Consider the following 22,714-nt stretch of genomic DNA (forward strand, 5'->3'; position numbering starts at 1 on the left):
CACTGGAATTATACGTCAAAATCACTGGAATTATACATCCAAATCACTGGAATTATACGGCAAAATCACTGGAATTAAATGGCAGTACAACTGGACATATATGGAAGCAGAGCCGGCCATAGGCATAGGCAAACTAGGCAATTGCCTAGGGCATTTGATATGCCTAGGAGCATAATCAGCTTCTGCTGATTAAAATGATATGCGGCTTGCCTATATTCTGTATGTAGCATTTAATATGCAGATACAGCCACAGTCTCACACAGTATATAGGCATGCTGCATATCAGTTTAATCAGCAGAAGCTGCTTGTGCATCCTAGCCACATAGTAATGCAAATAAGATGTATTTTCATTAAAAAAAAAGTTGCCCGACGTTAGCATTGATGCAAGATTTGTGAGGACACATCTGTATCCAAGCAGAGGCAGAGGTCACAGTGTTAGTGGAAGTGTGAGTGCTGTGTGCATGTGAGTGGGTTGGTTGTGCAGTAGTGTTCGGAATATGTGTAAGGAGCATTATGTGTGTCATGTAAAAATGCATTAATAATGTGCAACATATGTGCAAAGGGCCACTATGTGTGTCATTATGTGTATAAGGGCAATTTTAATGTGTGGCATATGTGTAACAGGGTACTACTGTATGTGTGTCATTATGTGTATAGGGGCACTAATAATGTGCAGCAAATGTGTAGGAGGCACTATGTGTGTCATTATGTATATAAGGGCATTAATAATGTGCAGCATATGTGTAAGGGACATTATGTGTAAAAGGGCATTAATAAAGGTTATCATAATGTGTAAGGTGCATTATGTTTCTAAGGACATTAATGTGTGTCATATGTGTAAGGGGCATTACTGTGTGGAATTGTGTATAAATGCATTACTAATGTGTGGCATTATGTGTATAAGGTGCTCTACTATGTGGCGTTGCATATAGAAAGAGCACTACTGTGTCGTCTAATGTGAATAAAGAGCAATAAGGTGTGGTGTAATGTGAATAAGGAGCAATTCAGTGTGATGTAATGTGAATAAGGGGCTCTACTGTGAGGAGTAACGTTTATAAGATAAAGTGATACTACTGTGGGATGTAATATGAATTATGGACACTATCGCAAGATAAAATAAAGTTGCAGTACTGTGTGGCGTAATTGGAATTGGGGTTACTATTGTGTGGCCATGCCCCTTCCCAGCAAGAAGATGCCCCTTTTTGGGCTGTGCGTCAAATGTGCGAACTGTTCCTATTTAAAATATAGGGGTACAAGGACTGCTATGGGTGAGGGGTGATGGTGCTGGGAAAGAGGTGCAAGGTCAGAGGCAGAACCAGCGGTGGTGCTAGGGGGCACCAGCCAAAATCTTGACTAGGGCATCATATTGGTTAGGGCTGGCTCTGTATGGAAGTGTCAGACAGGATGGCACTTTAAAAAAATAGTCCCCAAACAGCACATGATGCAAAGAAGAAAAAGAGGTGCAAGATGGAATTGTCCTTTAGCCCTCCCACCCACACTTATGTTGTATAAACAGGACATGCACACTTTAACAAACCAATCATTTCAATGACAGGGTCTGCCACACGACTGTGGCTTAAATGAGTGGTTTGTTTGGGCCCCCACCAAAAAAGACGCAATCTCTCTTTGCACAAACTTGCCCTACTGAGGCAAGATGTCGACCTCATCCTCATCCTCCGATTCCTCACCCCCCCTTTCTCACAGAGTAATAATTCGTCCCCACTGGAATCCACCATCACAGGTCTCTGTGTACTTTCCGGAGACAATTGCTGGTCAAGGTCTTCCTCGAGGAATTTATAATTCATTTTAATGAACATCATCTTCTTCATATTTTGTGGAAGTAACCTCCTACGCTGATCGCAGACAAGGTTACCGGCTGTACTAAACACTCTTTCAGAGTACACACTGGAGGAGGGGCAACTTAGGTAAAATAAAGCCAGTTTGTGCAAGGGCATCCAAATTGCCTGTTTTTCCTGCCAGTATACATATGGACTGTTTGACATGCCTACTTGGATGCTGTCACTCATATAATCCTCCACCATTCTTTCAATGGTGACAGAATTATATGCAGTGACAGTAGACATGTCAGTAATCATTGGCAGGTCCTTCAGTCCAGACCAGATGTCAGCTTTCGCTCCTGACTGCCCTGCATCACCGTCAGCGGGTGGGCTAGGAAATCTTATCCTTTTCCTTGCAGCCCCAGTTGTGGGAGAAATTGAAGTAGGAGCTGTTGATGGGTAACGTTCTGCTTGAGTTGACAATTTACTCACCAGCAGGTCTTTGAACCTCTACACAATTGTGTCTGCTGGAAAGAGAGATACAACTTAGGCTTTAAACCTAGGATCGAGCACGGTGGCCAAAATGTAGTGCTCTGATTTCAACAGATTGACCACCCTTGAATCCTGGCAAAGTGAATGAAGGGCTCCATCCACAAATCCCATATACTTAGTGGAATCACTCCGTCTTAGCTCCTCCTTTAATTTCTCCAGCTGCTTCTGCAAATGCCTGATAAGGGGTATGACCTAACTCAAGCTGGCATTATCCGAACTGAATTCACGTGTGGCAAGTTCAAAGGGTTGGAGAACCTTGCACAATTCAGAAATCATTCTCCACTGCGCTTGAGTCAGGTGCATTCCCCCTCCTTTGCCTATATCGTAGGTGGATGTATAGGCTTGAATGGCCTTTTGCTGCTCCTCCATCCTCTGAAGCATATAGAGTGTTGAATTCCACCTCGTTACTACCTCTTGCTTCAGTTGATGGCAGGGCAGGTTCAGTAGTGTTTGCTGGTGTTCCAGTCTTCGGCACGCAGTGGTAGAATGTCGAAAGTGGCCCGCAATTTATCGGACCACTGACAGCATCTCCTGTACACCCCTGTCAATTTTCAAAAAATTCTGCACTACCAAATTAATTGTATGTGCAAAACATGGGACGTGCTGGAATTTGCCCATTTGTAATGCTTGCACAATATTGGTGGCATTGTCCGATATCACAAATCCCCAGGAGAGTCTAAGTGGGGTAAGCAAATGCGCGATGACGTCCCTCAGTTTCTGTAAGAGGTTGTCAGCGGTGTGCCTCTTACGGAAAGCGGTGATACACAGCATAGCCTGCCTAGAAACGAGTTTGGATTTGCGACATACTGCTACTGGTGCCGCTGCTGCTGTTGTTGCTGCGGGAGGCCATACATTGACCCAGTGGGCTGTCACAGTCATATAGTCTTTAGTCTGCCCTGGTCCGCTAGTCAACATGTCCATGGTTAAGTGGACACTGGATACAACCGCATTTTTTAGGACACTGGTGACACTTTTTCTGACATCTCTGTACATTCTCAGTATCGCCTGCCTAGTGAAGTGGAACCTAGATGGGATTTGGTACCGGGGACACAATACCTCCATCAATTGTCTAAATCCCACTGCACTAATGGCGGATACCGGATGCATGTCTAACACCAACATAAGTGTCAAGGCCTCAGTTATCCACTTTGCAACAGGATGACTGCTGTCATATTTCATCTTCCTCACAAAGGACTGTTGGACAGTCAATTGCTTAGTTGAAGTAGTACAAGTGGTCTTCTGACTTCCCCTCTGGGATGACGATCGACTCCCAGCAGCAACAACAGCAGCGGCAGCAAAAGCAGGCGTACCACTCAAGGATTCTACGGAGAAATCCCGGTTAGGAGAGGACTCCTCAGTCTTGCCAGTGACATGGCCTACAGGACTACTGACGTTCCTGACTGAGGAGGAAGTTGACATTGAGGGAGTTGGTGGTGTGGATTGCAGGAGCTTGGGTACAAGAGGAAGAAGGGATTTAGGTGTCAGTGGACTGCTTACACTCTTACCCAAAGTTTCACAACTTGACGCTGACTTCTGATGAATGCGCTGCAGGTTATGTATAAGGGAGAATGTTCCTAGGTGGTTAACGTCCTTACCCCTACTTATTACAGATTGACATAGGCAACACACGGCTTGACACCTGTTGTCCAGATTTGTGGAGAAATAATTCCACACCGAAGAGGTGGCTTTTTTGGTATTTTGACCAGGCATCACAATGGGCTTATTCATCCCACGGACAACAGGTGTCTTCCCAGGTGCCTGATTTAAATAAAACACATCACCATCAGAATCCTCATCGTCAACTTCTACCTCAGCACCAGCAACACCCATATCCTCATCCTGGTATACTTAAACAGTGACATCTTCAATTTTAATATCAGACACTGGACTGTGATGCTCCTTCCAGCACATGCAAGGGGCGTGCAAATGGTGGAAGGAGCCACCTCTTCCCGTCCAATGTTGGGAAGGTCCAGCATTGCAACCACCGACACACTTGGAGTCTCCTTGGGGATTTGTGATACCATCAGTTCTTTTCTGTGCTTTTTCCAGCTTAACTCTTTTCATTTTTGTAGCGGGAGGATGAAGGCTTCCGTCGTCATGTGAAGCTGAACCACTATTCATGAACATAGGCCAGGGCCTTAGCCGTTCCTTGCCACTCCGTGTCGTAAATGGCATATTGGCAAGTTTATGTTTCTCCTCAGACCATATAAAATTCTTTTTTTGGGGTCTATTTACTGAACTTTGGCTTTTTGGATTTTACATGCCCTCTACTATCACATTGGGCATCGGCCTTGGCAGACAACGTTGATGGCATTTCATCATCTATGTCATGGCTAGTGACTGCTGCTTCAGTACTAGGAGGAAGTGGTTCTTGATCTTTCCCTATTTTATCCTCCAAATTTTTGTTCTCCATTATATTTCTGGAGTTATATAACACAATATGCGGCACAGTAGTACTGGACATATGGCAGCAGAGTATACCACTGTGACTGCCTGGTCACTGGAATGACTGATGGCTGATGCACAGCACACTACCACTGGTCTGATGCAGAACAACACAGCAACACTGTAAGGGACTTGTTGTTATTATTATACAGAAGCACTGGACATATGGCAGCAGAGTATAACACTGTGACTGCCTGGTCACTGGAATGACTGATGGCTGATGCACAGGACACTACCACTGGTCTGATGCAGGACAACACAGTCAGCAACACTGTAAGGGACTTGTTGTTATTATTATTATTATTATTATTATTATTATACAGTAGCACTGGACATATGGCAGCAGAGTATACCACTGTGACTGCCTGGTCACAGGAATGACTGATGGCTGATGCACAGGACACTACCACTGGTCTGATGCAGCACAACACAGTAACACTGGAAGGGACTTGTTGTTGTTATTATTATTATTATATGTCAGCAGCAGTGGCGTAAGTTCATCTCAGTTGCCCGGAGGCAAGATAAATATTGGCGCTCCCCTATGTTTATATAAATATGTGTGTGTGTGTGTATATATTGAGTGTTCTAAAAAATTTGTATATACCGTATACATATATTTCATTGTCATTTATTTTAAATCACATATTTCTTAGCAGTCATACCCAGCATTAGAAGCCATGACCTGTTACACTGACGGCAGACACCTTACTGATAGAGATATTTGCTCCCTTTATAGGAAGACTGAGAATTCTAACTATATGAAATTATGTGTAATTGTCAGATATATATAGTTAGAATTCTCATGCTTCCTATACAGGAGCAAATAGCTTCATCAGTACGGTGTCCGCCTCCAGTGTAATAGGTCGTGTGTTCTAACCCTGGGTATGACATTTGTAAAATGTGTGACTTGTTAGGTACAGGGAGCAGCGAGGAAGTCGGCCACTGAAGAGATAGCGGAGGCTATCAGTTAACTTAACCAAATGGTGTCACAGAATGGGAGGAGAGGTGCCCCCCTTCAGAGCAGGAGCCCGGCAGCAGATGACTCCATTGCCTCTCAGAGTTACGCCTCTGGGCAGCAGTGGACATATGGCTGCAGAGTATACTACTGTGACTGCCTGGTCACTGGAATGACTGATGGCTGATGCACAGGACACTACCACTGGACTGATGCAGCACAATACACCACCACTGAACTGATGCAGCACAACACAGCAGCAATGTACATATGGCATCAAGAGGACACAACCACTGTGACTGGACAAATACAGCACAAGACATGGACACTGAGAGAATGGAGACACGTCCACTCTCTACACTCTCCAATGCTAGTGTGAAATTGTCGGGAACGCTCGGCTCCTTATATGGAATCCAAACCCCGCGAGAATCCGACAGCGGGATGATGATGTTTTGCCTCATTCTGGTTTCCGAGTCAGGCGGGAAAACCCGAGCCTGACTCGGATCTGGACTCGAATGGTGAAGTCTGGTAGGGTTCGGTTGCATCTCTAATGCAAAGCTGATAGTACAAAAAAGAAAGAGTAAAACACAAGTTTGTAGAAAATGGAAATAAAACACTGGAACAAAAGTGTATTCCCACACAAAAGATGATACAACCTCATATGCCTTTACATAGGTATTATATGCGGCTGTTTTCTAACAAATCATCTTTATCTGTGAATGGTCACATCTTCCTAGAACATGGGCATAATGTACATCTTCTAAAAGGGACATTTGTATAAACACTCCCTCACTGAACTTAGGTCCTAATGCAGACCTGATCGCAGCAGCAAATTCTTTCTCTAATGGGCAAAACCATGTGCAGTGCAGGTGGGGCAGATATAACATATGCAGAGAGAGTTAGATTTGGGTGGGATGTGTTTAAACTGAAATCTAAATTTCTGTGTAAAAAAATAAAGCAGCCAGTATTTACCCTGCTCAGAAACAAAATAACCCACTCAAATCTAACTCTCTCTGCACACGTTACATCTGCCCCACCTGCAGTGCACATGGTTTTGCCCATTAGAGAAAGATTTTGCTGCTGCAATCAGGTATAAATTAGGCCCTTAGCGTACTCCCACTTTAGTCCCAAGGGCTGTGTGTAAAAATCTGCATCCTGGCAGTTGCATGCACCCTTTTTCTGAGTACAGTATGTGCAATGTGAATTCACACAAGATACACTATTCAAAATTCAAATGTGCGTTTGCTCAACTGTACATTAACTCTGCTGTCCTTGAGCAGCAGGAACTGTGAAATAATTACTGTTAGGTGGGTCCTACTTACTTTAAGTAGGAAATCTGCTGCTACCCCCATGCCCCCAGAGAGGAGACATGGAGCCTGGGTTCTGGAACCTGCACAATGGATATGGCAGGTGCCAGGACCAGTGCAAGTGCAGATGCCATGGTGCGACCGCACATGATCAAACCCCCAGCTTCTATGGACTGCATCAGCTGCAGTCCATAGAAGCTGGATCGGACTGGGCTGCACCAAAGGCAGGGAGTGGCTTCCTACAGGAAGCCAGCTCTCTGCTTATCGCTGCTCAGTCTGGCAGTCCCAGAGGTAGGAAACACCTCCGAATAGGACTGCCTGTGTTATCTGTGACTTACAGGTAGGACTTCCAATAGGATGTCACTGCCATTCACTGTGAATCCAGTGCTGGCAAAGACTGCATATGGCTTCACTGACACTGTTCGGGGTAGTGGATTTTACCTGGGAAGGGGTGGGTGCTGCAGTCCTGCAGCCCATAGGTAAAATCCACCACTGATTTACTGTCCTATGCATAGTCTATAACATGGGCTGGTCCAGCTTCATGGGACTGAGAAATGTATTTATTTATTTATTAGCAGTTTCTTATATAGCGCAGCATATTCCGTTGCGCTTTACAATTAGAACAACAATTATAGAACAAAACTGGGCAAAGCAGACAGACAGACAGACAGACAGACAGAGGTAGGAAGGCCCTGCTCGCAAGCTTACAATCTATAGGGAAATAGGCATTGATACACAAGGATAGATGCTACTTGTCACATAATGGTTCCCCAGGTTGCTAGGTTCTTAATGGGTTGTATATGATATGATCACCCAGCAATGTTGGAAGACAAAATGTGAGGTTATGTGGACTGTACAGAGGAGATGTAACTGGATAGGGAAGCTGTGAAGGTTATGTGTGTGGGTCTGAAATTTGGTTGGCTTGTCTGAAGAGATGAGTTTTCAGAGAACGTTTAAAGGTTTGGAGACTAGAGGAGAGTCTTATTGTGCGTGGGAGTGCATTCCACAGAGTGGGTGAAGCCCTGGTAAAGTCCTGTAATTTTGAGTGGGAACAGGTAATACATGTGGATGAGAGACGCAGATCTTGTGCAGAGCGGAGAGGTCTGGTAGGGAGATATTTTGAGATGAGTGAGGAGATGTATGATGGTGCAGTTTGGTTAATAGCCTTGTATGTAAGTAAAAGTATTTTATATTTGACACAGTAGAATACCGGTAACCAATGGAGGGACTGACAGCGGATCAGCAGATGAAGAACGTCTGGTGAGGAAGATTAGCCTCGCAGCTGCATTTAAAATGGATTGAAGTGGTGATAGCCTATGTTTGGGAAGACCAGTAAGGAGACTATTACAATAATCAATGCGGGAGATGAAATAACTGTATCAGCCCCTGGATTGCCACAGGAGATTAGGTTATATCATTAATACTTAATACATGTTTTCATGACATTCGTGGACTGAATCGTGGTGAGGGAGAAGAGATGTTTGCCCAACGCTTTCTTCAGCCTGGACATGGTGGATGGACCCATTGGGAGACACTTTAAATTAAATTAAGTTTGGAATTTGAAAGCATCCCCCGGGTGGAGACTTATTGTGCCTGCAGCCTGCCTTATTTAATGACGTGCCAAAGACAGTACCGGTGGCTGCTCAGAAGAATTGCCCCTGTATAAAGTATTCATTTGAAATATATAAAATGTACAGTTAAATAAATAAATAGTATAATATGCCACCATGTTTTTAAACAGAATTTTAAATATTTATTATATCTAAATCTTTATTATATCTAAATCTATAATGACATAATATAATAACAACAACCTTATTACTTACGTCGGAGAAGACACAATTACGTAAAAACAATGCAGAGGTCAGATACAAGGGACCTGTGCCGCATATTGAAATGCCTAAATTCGGATATATTCATTTTTGGTAAGGATGAGGGGCGCTAAAATAAATTTTCACCTGGCTCCACTTCAAATAACCGACCCTGGTAGGGATCAGGGTAATATTACTTCTTGCCCTGGAGTTGGCTAGTAGTACAGTATACAAGGAAAAAAAAAAAAAGACCCAGGAAAATCGGCAGAAATAATAATGAAATGAATAAAATAAAAGCCTAATGTATGTAATTATAAACATTGTACTAGTTATAAAGCCTGTACAAATGTGTCTGCAGTTTTCCCTTTCTCTGCCATGATGCCTACAAAACCCTTATGATGTAAATATGAACTTGTTTTAAAACATTCATTTATTGAAGTTATTCCTATACTTTGGAATGCCATTTTTTTTTATCATAACCTATATTGTTGCTTCATGTTTACCTTCCTATACAATTTTATCTGCAATGTCTGTGACCTCTTCTTAATTTAAGCAATAAGAATTGTGGATTATTTTCTTTGTTAAGCTGTTTCCTTTGGTCTTTTATTGGGATATATATTAAAAGTTAAAGGAAATGAATTACCAAGATGGGATATTTAAGAGCAGCAACCCGATAATGCCTAAATAACCTGAGGCAAGGAGTTTTAATAAGACAGGAATAGGAATCACAGGGTACCTTCTTTATAGAGGTGTAAATAAGGACTTTATTTTAGCAAAATACATATATGGTCATTGAAAACATTACATTTTTATTTAATGATTTGGTCTTAAAAACATTGCTCAGTTTTGCTGAAGCAAGGTAATTTAAACAGTATATTTGATTACTTTTAAATTAGTCTATTTAACTTCTAGTTTACTGATTAAGCGACTGCTCTTAAGTGCTAAATTGATTCATAAATGCTTATATATGCATGGTTTATAGCCATTCCCATTCTAATGGAGCTGTAATAAAGGCATGAGGAAACACATAAATAGATTTTATAACTAATGTGTGTGTGTGTGTGTGTGTGTGTGTGTGTGTGTGTGTATATGTGTATGTATTATCTGTAAAAAAATGCTTAACATATATGAAAGTACTTCTATTAACATTTATGGATACAGGCTGTTACAGTATAAGTCTAGAAAATAAATAGACAATCTCTTCCTCCTCCCTCACTTCATAATGGACAGTGTAAAAGTGTACTGTATGCTGACAGCATGCCAGGGAGCAGTTCCTCCCACTCCAGCTGCTTTCTCCATGCCAGCGCTATTGTTGGTGCAGAGCAATGACCTGCAGCATGAGAGTGGCTTGTAATTATCATGTTTAATAGGCCAGACTAATATGCTATACTGCCTTATTAGCCTAAGTTTTGGTGGGTCACTCCAGCAAATGGTGGGTCTCTTCAGCAAATAGTGGGTCTCTTCAGGAACTGATCAGTCTCTCCAGTGCCAGATTAAGGTCCACATGGGCCTGGAGCTGAAATTTATGAAGGGCCTATTGTGTGACGTCATAAGGGGGTGTGACCAGCTTCATGTGGGTTTGGTTCATGATGTGGAGGTCGTGACCAGTGCTTTGGGGAATGATCTGTACAGGGGGTGTAGCAAGCACCATGATGACCATAGCTACCACCTACTGTACTTTCAGCCACCTCAATGTCCCTCCCCTCGATATGTGTGTGTGTGTGTATATATATATATATATATATATATATATATATACACACATATACATTACATAGATAGATAGATGGATAGATATGCCCCCCCCCAAAAAAAAACCCAACAACAACATATTTTGGTAGGCTGATTGTAGTTACCTATGGTGATAGGCACAAATCGCACCACCTTTGTGCAGGCACAGAGGTATGTATTGCTGACTGTGCTACACTACCTTACCCACCACCCACTTAAATCCTTGTTGAGCATCAGTCCTGTATACAGAACCTTTTATCTACTACTACTCACAGATACTATCCCTCAAATGCTAAAATACCCCTCATTCATCACCACTACATGATCCCATACCATAGACACTGAAATACCCCTCACTCACCACCACTTTCCAACCCCATATTTAATTATCTGTAATTTCTGTAACCACCACTCCCTGACCCTGTAATTGACAAACTGAAATACCCCTCACTCACCATCATGCCCTAGCCACACAACAGACACACAAATATCCTCACTCACCATCATGCCCTGACTACACAACAGACACACAAATACCCTCACTCACCATCATGCCTTAGCCACACAAAGACACACAAATACCCCTCACTTACCATCATGCCCTGACTACACAACAGACACACAAATACCCTCACTCACCATCATGCCCTGACCACACAACAGACACACAAATACCCTCACTCACCATCATGCCCTGACCACACAACAGACACACAAATACCCTCACTCACCATCATGCCCTAGCCACACAACAGACATACAAATACCCTCACTCACCATCATGCCCTAGCCACACAACAGACACACAAATACCCCTCACTTATCATCAGGCCCTAGCCACACAACAGACACACAAATACCCCTCACTTATCATCAGGCCCTAGCCACACAACAGACACACAAATACCCCTCACTTATTGATATGGGGTCATGATAAAGGGGGTATACATTTTCCTTCTCTATTCCCCTCCTTTTCTCTGTCTGATTCTATTGCTTGTATTATATTACTATATTTCATATCTTTGAAGCAAATGTATAATTTTAACCCTTTAGTGATTTATAATAATTCATCACTAATTGTGTACCTTTTATAAGCAAACCCGCAGAGGTTGCATCTAGACATATATATCTTTAAATCATTAGGAATATTCTGTTCATATAAGAATGCACGCCAGTCATATAGAATGTAAATCATAAGAATGTATTTCAACAAACAATTGCTACTCATAGAATTCACTTTTATCATTAAACAGTATTGGTCAAATACAATGCAAGTCACCATATAATAGTTTCACAGATTCAAACTATATAAGAAACAAATAGGATGAAAGAAGTGTGGGAGATGTATGTACTGTACTGTACTGTATGTGTGTATTTATTACTGGGGAGATATCACTCAAATCACTCGGCTAAATCCTAGATTTATTGATATATATTGGACAATATATATATCTTAGAGAAATACCTTAGGGGATTGGTTTTGGTTTATGTATGTGTGTGTTTGTGTGTGTGTGTGGGAGGGGCAGCATGTGGCTGCATTGTCCACAGACCGCATGGGACAGAAGCTAGACTCCATTTTGGGAAAACTCCCATGATTCCAAAGTCTGTAACATATGGTTCAAAAGGGAATGCCAGCAGCCATTTTAGATTTGCAAGTCCAAACACATGGCATTCTTTGCTACACAATAATCACATAGCAGAAGCCATAAGACTCCACTATATTCCAAAATGTATAAGCTTCAATATAATGCATATGTGCTGATATTACAATTCCAAGCCATCTAATCACCTTTCACAATTCCAAGCCAACACAGTATCTCAGTAACCAGAGCATATTGTATGCTGTCCATATTATATGAACCATCACAAGACCAGATCACCAGTTAACCACAAGTATCAGCCTGCCATTGCTACAAGCACATGCTATATTTCAGCAAGATGCACTATATAAAACCACTACAATCTGTTATAAATCACCATCCACAAATGTATACCAGGAATGCTATGCTACAGATTGTCTACTGTTCCAATTCATTACAGATTTCATAGAGTATTATCACCAACACATAACAATCACATAATTGCACAAGTATCATTAACCTTAATGTCAAATGTATTTACAAATTAACTATTCTATGCCAATCGTTTCACAACTACTTTACCACAAACACATATTTAACTATTCTATGCCATTAAGCCATGTGTATACAATACTTAGCCTTAGTAAGGAGATCGGTCCTGGTGATGAGCAATTCATGCTTCTGGAGGCTTTGTAGCTGTGTGCAGCTACTGTACATCTGCCTCAGTGGTTTTGGGAGAGAGCCCTCTGATTTCAAGTGCTCAGGTATACCTGCAACCTGTGGGTGTGTCTTTCACAGCATGTGGGCTAGCTGTATTAGTGAGCTGAGCTGGCCATGTGAGCTTGGTTATTTAAATGCTAATTGGCCAAGGCTACAATGTAGGGATGTTAATTAGGCTTCAGGTTACAGAAGCCAATATTATCAATTCATTCCTTGTATGATAATATATGTCCCTAAAATGTATATAATGGAGTTACTCTGTAACACTTATCATCATGCCCTAGCTACACAGCAGACACACAAATACCCTCACTCACCATCATGCCCTAGCCACACAACAGACACACAAATACCCTTACTCACCATCATGCCCTGCCACATAACAGACACACAAATACCCTCACTTACCATCTGCCCTAGCCACACAACAGACACACAAATACCCCTCACTTATCATCATGCCCTGACTACATAACAGACACACAAATACCCTCACTCGCCATCATGACCTAGCCACACAACAAACACACAAATACCCTCACTCACCATCATGCCATGACCACACAACAGACACACAAATACCCTCACTCACCATCATGCCCTAGCCACACAACAGACACACAAATACCCCTCACTTATCATCATGCCCTAGCCACACAACAGACACACAAATACCCCTCACTCATCATCATGACCTAGCCACACAACAGACACACAAATACCCCTCCCTTATCATCATGCCCTAGCCACACAACAGACACACAAATACCCTACTCACCATCATGACCAAGCCACACAACAGACACACAAATACCCTTACTCACCATCATGCCCTGACCACACAGCAGACACACAAATACCCTTACTTACCATCATGCCCTAGCCACACAACAGACATACAAAAACCCCTCACTTATCATCATGCCCTGACTACACAACAGACACACAAATACCCTCACTCACCATTATGCCCTAGACACACAACAGACACACAAAAACCCTTACTCACCATCATGCCCTGACCACACAACAGATAGTGCGATACCACACAGTGATGTCATGCCACAGCTGATCAGAGCATGAGTCCAAATTGAGCTGCATGCACAGCCGAGAGCGAGGGTCATTAATGACCCACGGGGCCGCAAATCGCTCGTCATTGGCGGCATACACACTTGGCGATATAGTAAACTATATCGCTCAGGAGGGGAAAAATGAGCGATATAGTTCACTAAATTGCTAAGTGTGTACCACTTTAAGTCTTATGTGTGTTCAGGTGGAACAATAAATACTGCATTGTTTTATTTATATAAACAGAAGTCTCCTATCAATTTTATAATTAAGCAGATATATATCTACAAAATTTTCCAGAGTTTTTTTTACCCTTTTCATTGTGTTTTGTGTAGGGCCAGGCAAACAAGAGGCTATCTGACTAGCCGCAGTCACCCTGTCATTATAAGACAATTTTATATTTTAAGATATGGATATTCTATTCTATCAGAAAATGCTGCTACTAGTGAGCAATAACTTGTTGCTGTTGATTTCTGCATTGCCCCCCCACCCCCATCTGTTATTATGCCCCACCCACCCCTTCTGTGCCTATTTCTAGCCCTCTCTGTGCCCATTATTATGCCCCCACTATGTCCATTTGTATGCCCCTTTCTGTGCCATTATTACAGCCCCCTTCTGTGCCCATTATTAATCCCCCCCTCTGTCTATTATTAATCCCCCCGTGTCTATAATTATGTCTCCCCCTCTGTGCCCATTATAATGCCCCCTCTGCTCTGTCTACTATTATGTCCCTGTCCCCCCTGTGACCATTATAAGCGACCCCCCATGTGTCCATTAGTACTGTGTGTTCTCCCACACCACTGCATCTACTATGGTGTTTCCCTCCTCCCTCTTTATATGTTTAGTATGGTCTCTCCACCCTGAAGGTCACTTACGTTCTCGTGTCTTCTCTCCCCTGAAAAGCGCTGACAGCCAGGAAAGTCTGGTGCTGCCAGCGGTATAGCAACAGACAGCACTCCGGCAGTCAGGAGCATCCAGTGTGTGGCGGCTCCCGTCCTCAGTCCTCCCCATAGTCTTCAGCGTCACCCATGTAGAGCCCTGCGCGGTGGAGCCTATGTGACGTCACCCGGCGAGCTGCGCAGAGAGTGGGCAAAGTAGTAGTATGCGGCGCAGGGAGGGCTTGTGAAGCCTTCCGTTGCGCTACCCTTTGAATGTATGTCTGGCCACCGGGTGGGGTATGCATACCTCCCAACATAACCCTCTCCAGGAGGGACACAAAGCTCTGCTTCTGGACTTTTCTCTTAGTTTATGATTGCCAGCACCAGTTTTGAACAGGTTAATGGATAAGAAAGGTGTTTCAGCACAGGTGAGGGCAATCATAAATTAAGAGGGAAGTCCAGGAGCAGAGTATTCTGTCCCTCCTGGAGAGGGTCATGTTGGGAGGTATGGGTATGTAGGAGCTTATTGGAGGTGGGCTCTGAACGTGCAGAGCCTCGGATGGCCGCTGGTGGAGACAGGAAAATATTTTTTCCTGTCTCCAGTGGATCCTCCTTGGTGGTGTGGGCCTATTTTCATGGGGGGGGGGGGGGGGGGCCTGGAGCTGCAGCTCCATCCGCCCCTGGGTCTCTCCAGTAAACTATGCATAACAAAATAGGGCCTCTTACAGAGGAGACAGTTCCTCATTATTGTTAAAGTTACCAATTCTGGGGTCTATTTACTAAGCATTTGTGGAGAGATAAAGTGGAGGGAGATAAAGTACTAGCCAATCAGCTTCTAACTGACATGCTACGGGCTGTGTTTGAAAAATGCCAGTAAAGATATGGTGGGTTTGTACTTTAGCTCTCTCCAATTCATTTTGCTCCAAGGCTTATTAAATAAATCCCAGAGTACCGCAAACTTCTAAGTTGTGGTATAATTTGTAGCATTACTCAAGGTTGCTTTTGAAGCAGAAGGCACTTATTACTTGAACCAATTCTTGTGCACCATTTTTCCTTTATTGTGTGCATAATGGGGCTCATGCTAAATTGGTTGTTTAATTAGCATAAAAGAGGGAATTCTTTTTCTGCATATGCCCACATACTGTATTCCAGATATGATACTCACAAAACCTTACAATTGGAGAGGCAGAATGGGGAACAAGCCTGGTGCTACCCATTCAGCAAGGGTATGCAAAGCAGGGAGACCCTCTCCATGCTCTGCTACCGGTGATGTGCTGTCAGCTGCCACTGCACCTGTCAAACTCTATGACAGGCATTGGCACCTGCAGTGTCAGCCAGGAAGCATGGCTCTCCTCTCCATTCCCCCCCCCCCCCACCTCCCATCTTAATTCATCCCGGCTGCACCTGTGAATTTCCACAGCCCTGCTGGAGGTATGCCTACAGTCACCAGGCACTAAGACCCAGTGGCTTGCTGTAGCCCCAACAGGTGCTGCCTGCTTCCATTGGCAGTTAACTTCAGTCAGCCGGTATACACAATATAGGCCCCCAAGCAGCCTGAAAACACACTGCAGTGGTGGCTGGCCAGGTCAGGGGCTAATGGGGTGAAAGGAAAAATAGTATGGGGACTGTCCAAACTTAATTTAGAGGGGGGACATGCATTGTCACTATTTGTACTGTTTGTCTCTCTGTCACCCAACATAGATGCCCCTCTGTCACCATTCATATGTTCCTCTTTCACCCAAAATATATGCCCCTCTGTCACCATGCAAATGTCACTATGTCACCGCACATAGATGCTTCTCTGTCACCCTGCATATGTCCCTCTGTCATCCAACATATATTCCCCTGTCACCCTGCATATGTCCCTCTATCACCCAACATATATGCCCCTCTGTCAACCTGCATATGTCCCTCTGTCACCCCACATATATACCCCTCTGTCACCCTGTGAATGTCCCTGTCACACCACATATATGCCCCTCTGTCAACCTGTGTATGTCCCTCAGTCAGCCCATAAATTTGTCCCTCTGTCACCCCACACATATGTCCCTCTGCCACACCCCATGTAGTGAGACCATGCCCCTTTTCTGGTACCAAGTACCACTAACCTCCCCCCTTCCCCTATCATGGTGCCCACTCTGTCATTTTTTTCTGGATCCGCCTCTGCTGTGTCTGGGTGACATAATGTGTTAGCGGAATTACTGTGGACATTGTGTATAAGCAGCACTACTACTGAGGTCATTGTGTATAAAGGGCACTACTACATGTGGTATGGTATGTATTTGGGGCACTACTGCTGTGTTTATTGTATAAGGGGCATTACTACTCTGGGCATTATGTGTATATGGGGCACTGCTACTGTAGGCATTGTGCATAAAGGAAACTAATGACATAACGTATATAAGGGCCACTACTGTGTGGCATAATGTGTCTAAGGGGCACTACTGTGTTGTGTAATGTGAATAAGGGGCACTACTATGTGGTGTAATATGAATCAGGGGCACATTGTGCGGTGTATTGTGAATAATATTATTTTACTTTTTGATGTCATTTGAAATGGATGTACTATTGTGTGGCCACGCACCTTCCTTCTGAGACCACACCTCATTTGTGGCACACGTCTTCGGCGCGTTCTGTGCATTTCTAATGTATGGGCAAGAGTGAGAGCACAAATTTATAGTTTGCAAGGGAGCGCTAAACAACCCAGCACTGGTTCTGATGGGGAGGAAGAGATGTTGGCATGATACTTACTGAGTCGCACATGGAGATGCAAACACACAATTGTAGATGGCGAAGGTCTTGTAAAATACATACTAATGGTGGGGGACAGAACTAGACAGTGCCATTTCTAACAGCGGGTAAGCTGTGCATTCGCATGGGCACACTTTGTCCCCTGCTGCCACTGGCCACCAGATGGGCCACTCTGGCCACCAGGATGGAAGTCAGGCCAAGCAGATCCACTTTCCGGCACTCTGAACGGGTGGCAGAGTTACAGTAATATAGAGGCGTCACCTACATGCTTGACACCAGGTGCGGCTCCTGCTAAAAAATGGGCGTGGCTTTACGGGTGTCATCAGAAGGGGCGTGGCTTTGCAAGATGGGGGCATAGTGTTAGGGTCTCCTGCCCTGTGCTGCCACGTCGTCAAGGCAACCGGGAGATAAGTGCTAGCAGAGTAACCTGACCGCAGCTGATACTCCGGTTCGGGTCTTTTGCTGTGCAGTGGTTACAGGCTCTGTGCACAGCAGGGGATCCGGTGCTGGTTTTTGTGCTCACAGTCTGTGAGGTCTGAGTGGGGCGTGGACAGCACCTGCTATATAAGTCCTCTTCTCAGCTTAAGCAGATGCTGCTGAATCTTTGTTGGTTAGTCAGTTCCTGAAAGTTAGCCAGTACTGTGTAGCTTTGTATTTGTTGTTGCTTACTGCAAATAGGCCTGGGGATTTGGTACTACACTCTGCCAATCCAGACCTAGCAGTAAGACTGGAGTCAGTCGTTTAACTTGCTGGGGTTCTTTTGCTACTCTGTGAACTTAGCAAGTTTGCGGCTGTATTCTCAGATTTGCCTGCCTAAATCCTGTCTCACTGTGCAAGGTGTTCAGATGTCAGTTTAGTGGCAGTAAGCTGAACCTGTGCACTGCAAGTGAGGATTAGGATTGTGGAGACTCTCCTTGTGTCTATCATTCCATCTCTGACCAAGGAGTTTACTGCCACACCCGTTGGTAACCCTTTAAGGTTTTGCTGTTGCCCTTAGCAACAGCATTTCGGGTTCTCTACGTATTAAAACACAACATCTTGCTTTTTCCATCTGAGCATTACTAATACTAGGGAGACACCCAGTTTCTTAGCCTCTGGACTTCTCTGTTCACTTTGTGTTTATTTTGTTACCCTATCACCTTCTGTGTACGTAATGTCATATTCCCCAGTCTGTCTGTGAGTTCATTTGTTTTGCATCCCTATCCGTTCAGACACCAGTACATTCCTGCAGGCACTGATGTGCATAACAGTTCAAACACCAGTACATTCCTGCAGGCACTGGTGTGCATAACAGTTCAGACACCAGTACATTCCTGCAGGCACTGGTGTGCATAACATATTCAGCAGCCTAATACTCCTGTTGAAATTTTGTGGGAATATGGAGCATATCCCTCAAAATACGTTGCAACAGGTGGTCGATCAGGTGCAGGTCCTGACTCGACAATTTAATGATTTGTCCATTAAAATGCACACCTCCCAGGCCGCTGGCGGAGCTCCCGCAGCAGCAGCACCTTCAGGGGTTAAGGAGCCGAAAGTAAATCTCCCGGATCGTTTTTCTGGAGATCGCTCGCAGTTCTTTTGTTTCAAGGAGAGCTGCAAGCTATACTTCCGGCTTAGGCCTCAGTCTTCTGGGTCGGAGATTCAGCGGGTGGTCATAGTGATTTCCTTGCTACAAGGAGACCCACAGGTCTGGGCATATGGGTTGCAGCCTGACTGTCCGTCGCTTAAAAGTGTTGATGCTTTTTTTACGGCCCTGGGCATGTTGTATGATGACCCTGACAAGACGGCCTCAGCCGAGGCTAAGATTTCGATCCTTAAGCAAGGTCGAAGGCCAGTTGAGGTTTACTGTACGGAGTTTCGGAGGTTGGCCCATGATACCCAGTGGAATGACCCAGCCCTGAGACACCAGTACCGAAGAGGTCTTTCTAACCAGATAAAAGACCAACTGGTACAATATCCCTTGCCTGTTAGCTTGGATCAGCTCATGCAGTTATCCATCCGGGTGGATAGACGGCTGAGAGAGCGTAGGCTTGAAAGGGAGACCGAGGTTTCCTTCTTTCCCCAGGGTACCTCAGACTTTAAGGAATTTTCCGAGGAGCCTATGCAGATTGGGGCTACCCGCCTCTCCTCGCGTGAGAAGACGCGGAGGAGACAGCAGGGGTTGTGTTTGTACTGTGGGAATAAAGGTCATGTGGTAGTATCATGCCCAGAAAAGCCGGAAAACTTCAGGGCCTGAGGGTGATGGGAAATATCCTGTCAGGCCAGAAGTCAGAATTTCCCAAGAAGACTTTTATCATTCCGGTGACCTTGAAGATCCTCGGTCAAACTGTCAAGACTGAGGCCTTTGTGGACAGTGGGGCCAACGGGGTTTTTATGGACCGCCAATTCGCCCTAAAACACTCTGTTCCCTTAGTACCCTTGGCATCGGAAATTGAGATTTGTGGGTTAAACGGGGAACCATTATCCCAAGGTAAAATTACCTCTTGCACTAGCCAGATTTCTTTGTTTATTGGAGCCACACACTCTGAAAAATTGTCCTTTTATGTGACTGTCTGTACTTTTGCCCCATTGGTGTTGGGGTTACCCTGGTTAAGGGCCCACAATCCTCAATTTGACTGGGTCTCTGGGGAGATTCTTAGTTGGGGTACTGATTGTTTCAGGAGTTGCTTGAGCCTTCCAGTCAGGCTCTCGCAGCTAAGTTTGCCAGGATTGCCAGGGTGTTATGCAGATTTTGCGGACGTTTTCTCCAAAAAAGTTGCAGAGGTACTACCTCCCCATCGCCCCTATGACTGTGCCATTGATTTGTTGCCAAATGCTAAGCTTCCCAAGAACAGGTTGTACTCCCTGTCACGTCCTGAGACTCAGGCTATGGCAGAGTACATTCAGGAGAACTTGGCTAAGGGATTTATCAGACCTTCACAGTCTCCAGTTGGGTCGGGGTTCTTCTTCGTGGGTAAAAAGAACGGTTCGTTGCGACCCTGCATCGACTTCAGGGAATTGAACCGTATCACGATTAAAAACTCATACCCACTGCCTCTCATTTCGGTCTTGTTTGACCAGCTTCGTACTGCCACCATTTTTTCTAAGATTGACCTACGCGGTGCATACAATCTAATCCGAATAAGAGAGGGGGATGAATGGAAGACTGCCTTTAATACCCACTCAGGGCATTATGAATATTTGGTGATGCCTTTTGGGCTCTGTAATGCCCCGGCAGTCTTCCAGGATTTCATGAATGATGTACTCAGGGAATATTTGGATAGATTCTTAGTTGTATACTTAGATGACATCCTAATCTTCTCCCATTCCCTGGAGGAACATCGGAAGCATGTACGCTTAGTCCTCCAGAAACTCAGAAGACCACCGGCTTGGGGCAAAGCTGGAGAAGTGCGAATTTGAAGTTCAGCAAATCGCATTTCTAGGATATATTATCTCCCCAGAAGGTTTCCAAATGGAGGGTTCCAAGGTACAGGCAGTCCTGGATTGGGTGCAGCCCACTAGTTTGAAGGCGCTTCAGCGTTTCCTGGGCTTTGCGAATTTTTATAGACGATTTATCGCTGGATTTTCGTCTATAGTGGCGCCCTTGGTGGCACTCACTAAGAAAGGGGTGGATGTTGCTCACTGGTCTTGTGAGGCTAAAGCGGCTTTTGCCCGTCTCAAAAGGGCATTTGTATCGGCCAAGGTGCTGCGACACCCAGATCCAGAGCGTCCTTTTGTGGTGGAGGTGGATGCCTCTGAGATGGGTATTGGGGCAGTGCTCTCTCAGATGGGAGTGTCTGATAATCGCCTTCATCCCTGTGCTTACTTTTCCCGTAAATTTTCGCCTGCCGAGATGAATCATGACGTGGGTAACCGGGAATTGTTGGCTATTAAGGATGCACTCGAGGAGTGGAGACACTGGCTTGAGGGGGCTAAGTTTGTGGTCTCAATTCTCACCGACCATAAGAATCTGGCATATTTAGAGTCAGCGAAGCGTCTCAATGCCAGGCAGGCACGATGGGCTTTGTTTTTTGCTCGCTTTAATTTTTTGATAACATATCGCCCTGGGTCAAAAAACATGAAGGCTGATGCGCTCTCGCGGAGTTTTGCTCCAATCCAGGAGACCACCGAGGAGCCATTGCCCATTGTGTCCCCATCATGTATTAAAGTGGGCATTACCCAGGACCTCTTATCATTAGTCCTTAGAGCACAGGAGCAGGCTCCTCCAGACCTTCCGGTAGGTCTTTTGTTTGTGCCTCCTAGGTTAAGACAGCGAGTGTTCCTGGAATTCCATGCCAAGAAGTCGGCAGGTCACCCGGGTATTGCCAGAACTCGGGAGTTGCTATCTAGGGCGGTGTGGTGGCCCTCGGTGGCTAAGGATGTGGATCAGTGGGTTTGGGCATGTGACATCTGTGCCTGAAATAAGACTCCTAGAGGGGTTCCTGTTGGCCCATTACATCCACTCTCTATCCCATCTAAGCCATGGACCCACATTTCAATGGATTTTGTGGTGGACTTGCCCAAATCCTCGGGGATGACAGCCATCTGGGTTGTCGTTGACAGGTTTTCGAAGATGGCGCACTTCGTTCCACTGGTTGGGCTGCCATCGGCCAGATGCCTGTCTGAATTATTCATGCTGCATGTTGTGCGTCTCCACGGGTTGCCACATGATGTGGTCTCTGACCGCGGATCCCAGTTTGTGGCCAAATTCTGGAGGGCATTTTGTTCCGATCTCCAGATTTCTGTCAGCTTGTCGTCAGGCTACCATCCGCAGTCTAATGGGCAGACTGAAAGGGTGAACCAGTCCTTGGAGCAGTTCCTCAGGTGTTATGTCTCCAAGTGTCAGACTGACTGGGTTGCTCATCTGTCCATGGCGGAGTTTGCCTATAACAACGCGGCTCACTCTGCTACAGGGATCTCTCCCTTCCTTTGTGTGTATGGGCATCATCCTAAGGCCAATTCTTTTGACCCCCTGGACTCCACGCCTGGTGGTTCCTCTGTGGTTTCGGTCCTTAGAGGTGTTTGGAGGAAAGTGAAGAAAGCCCTTGTGTCTGTGTCATTAGTGACCAAAAGGGTTTTTGATAAGCGGAAAAGACCCTGCAGCTTCAAATTAGGAGACTTCGTCTGGTTGTCTACCAAGAATTTGAAGTTGAGACAGC

This window comes from Pseudophryne corroboree, chromosome 1 (genome assembly GCF_028390025.1).
Source record: "Pseudophryne corroboree isolate aPseCor3 chromosome 1, aPseCor3.hap2, whole genome shotgun sequence".
NCBI classification, from domain to species: domain Eukaryota; kingdom Metazoa; phylum Chordata; class Amphibia; order Anura; family Myobatrachidae; genus Pseudophryne; species Pseudophryne corroboree.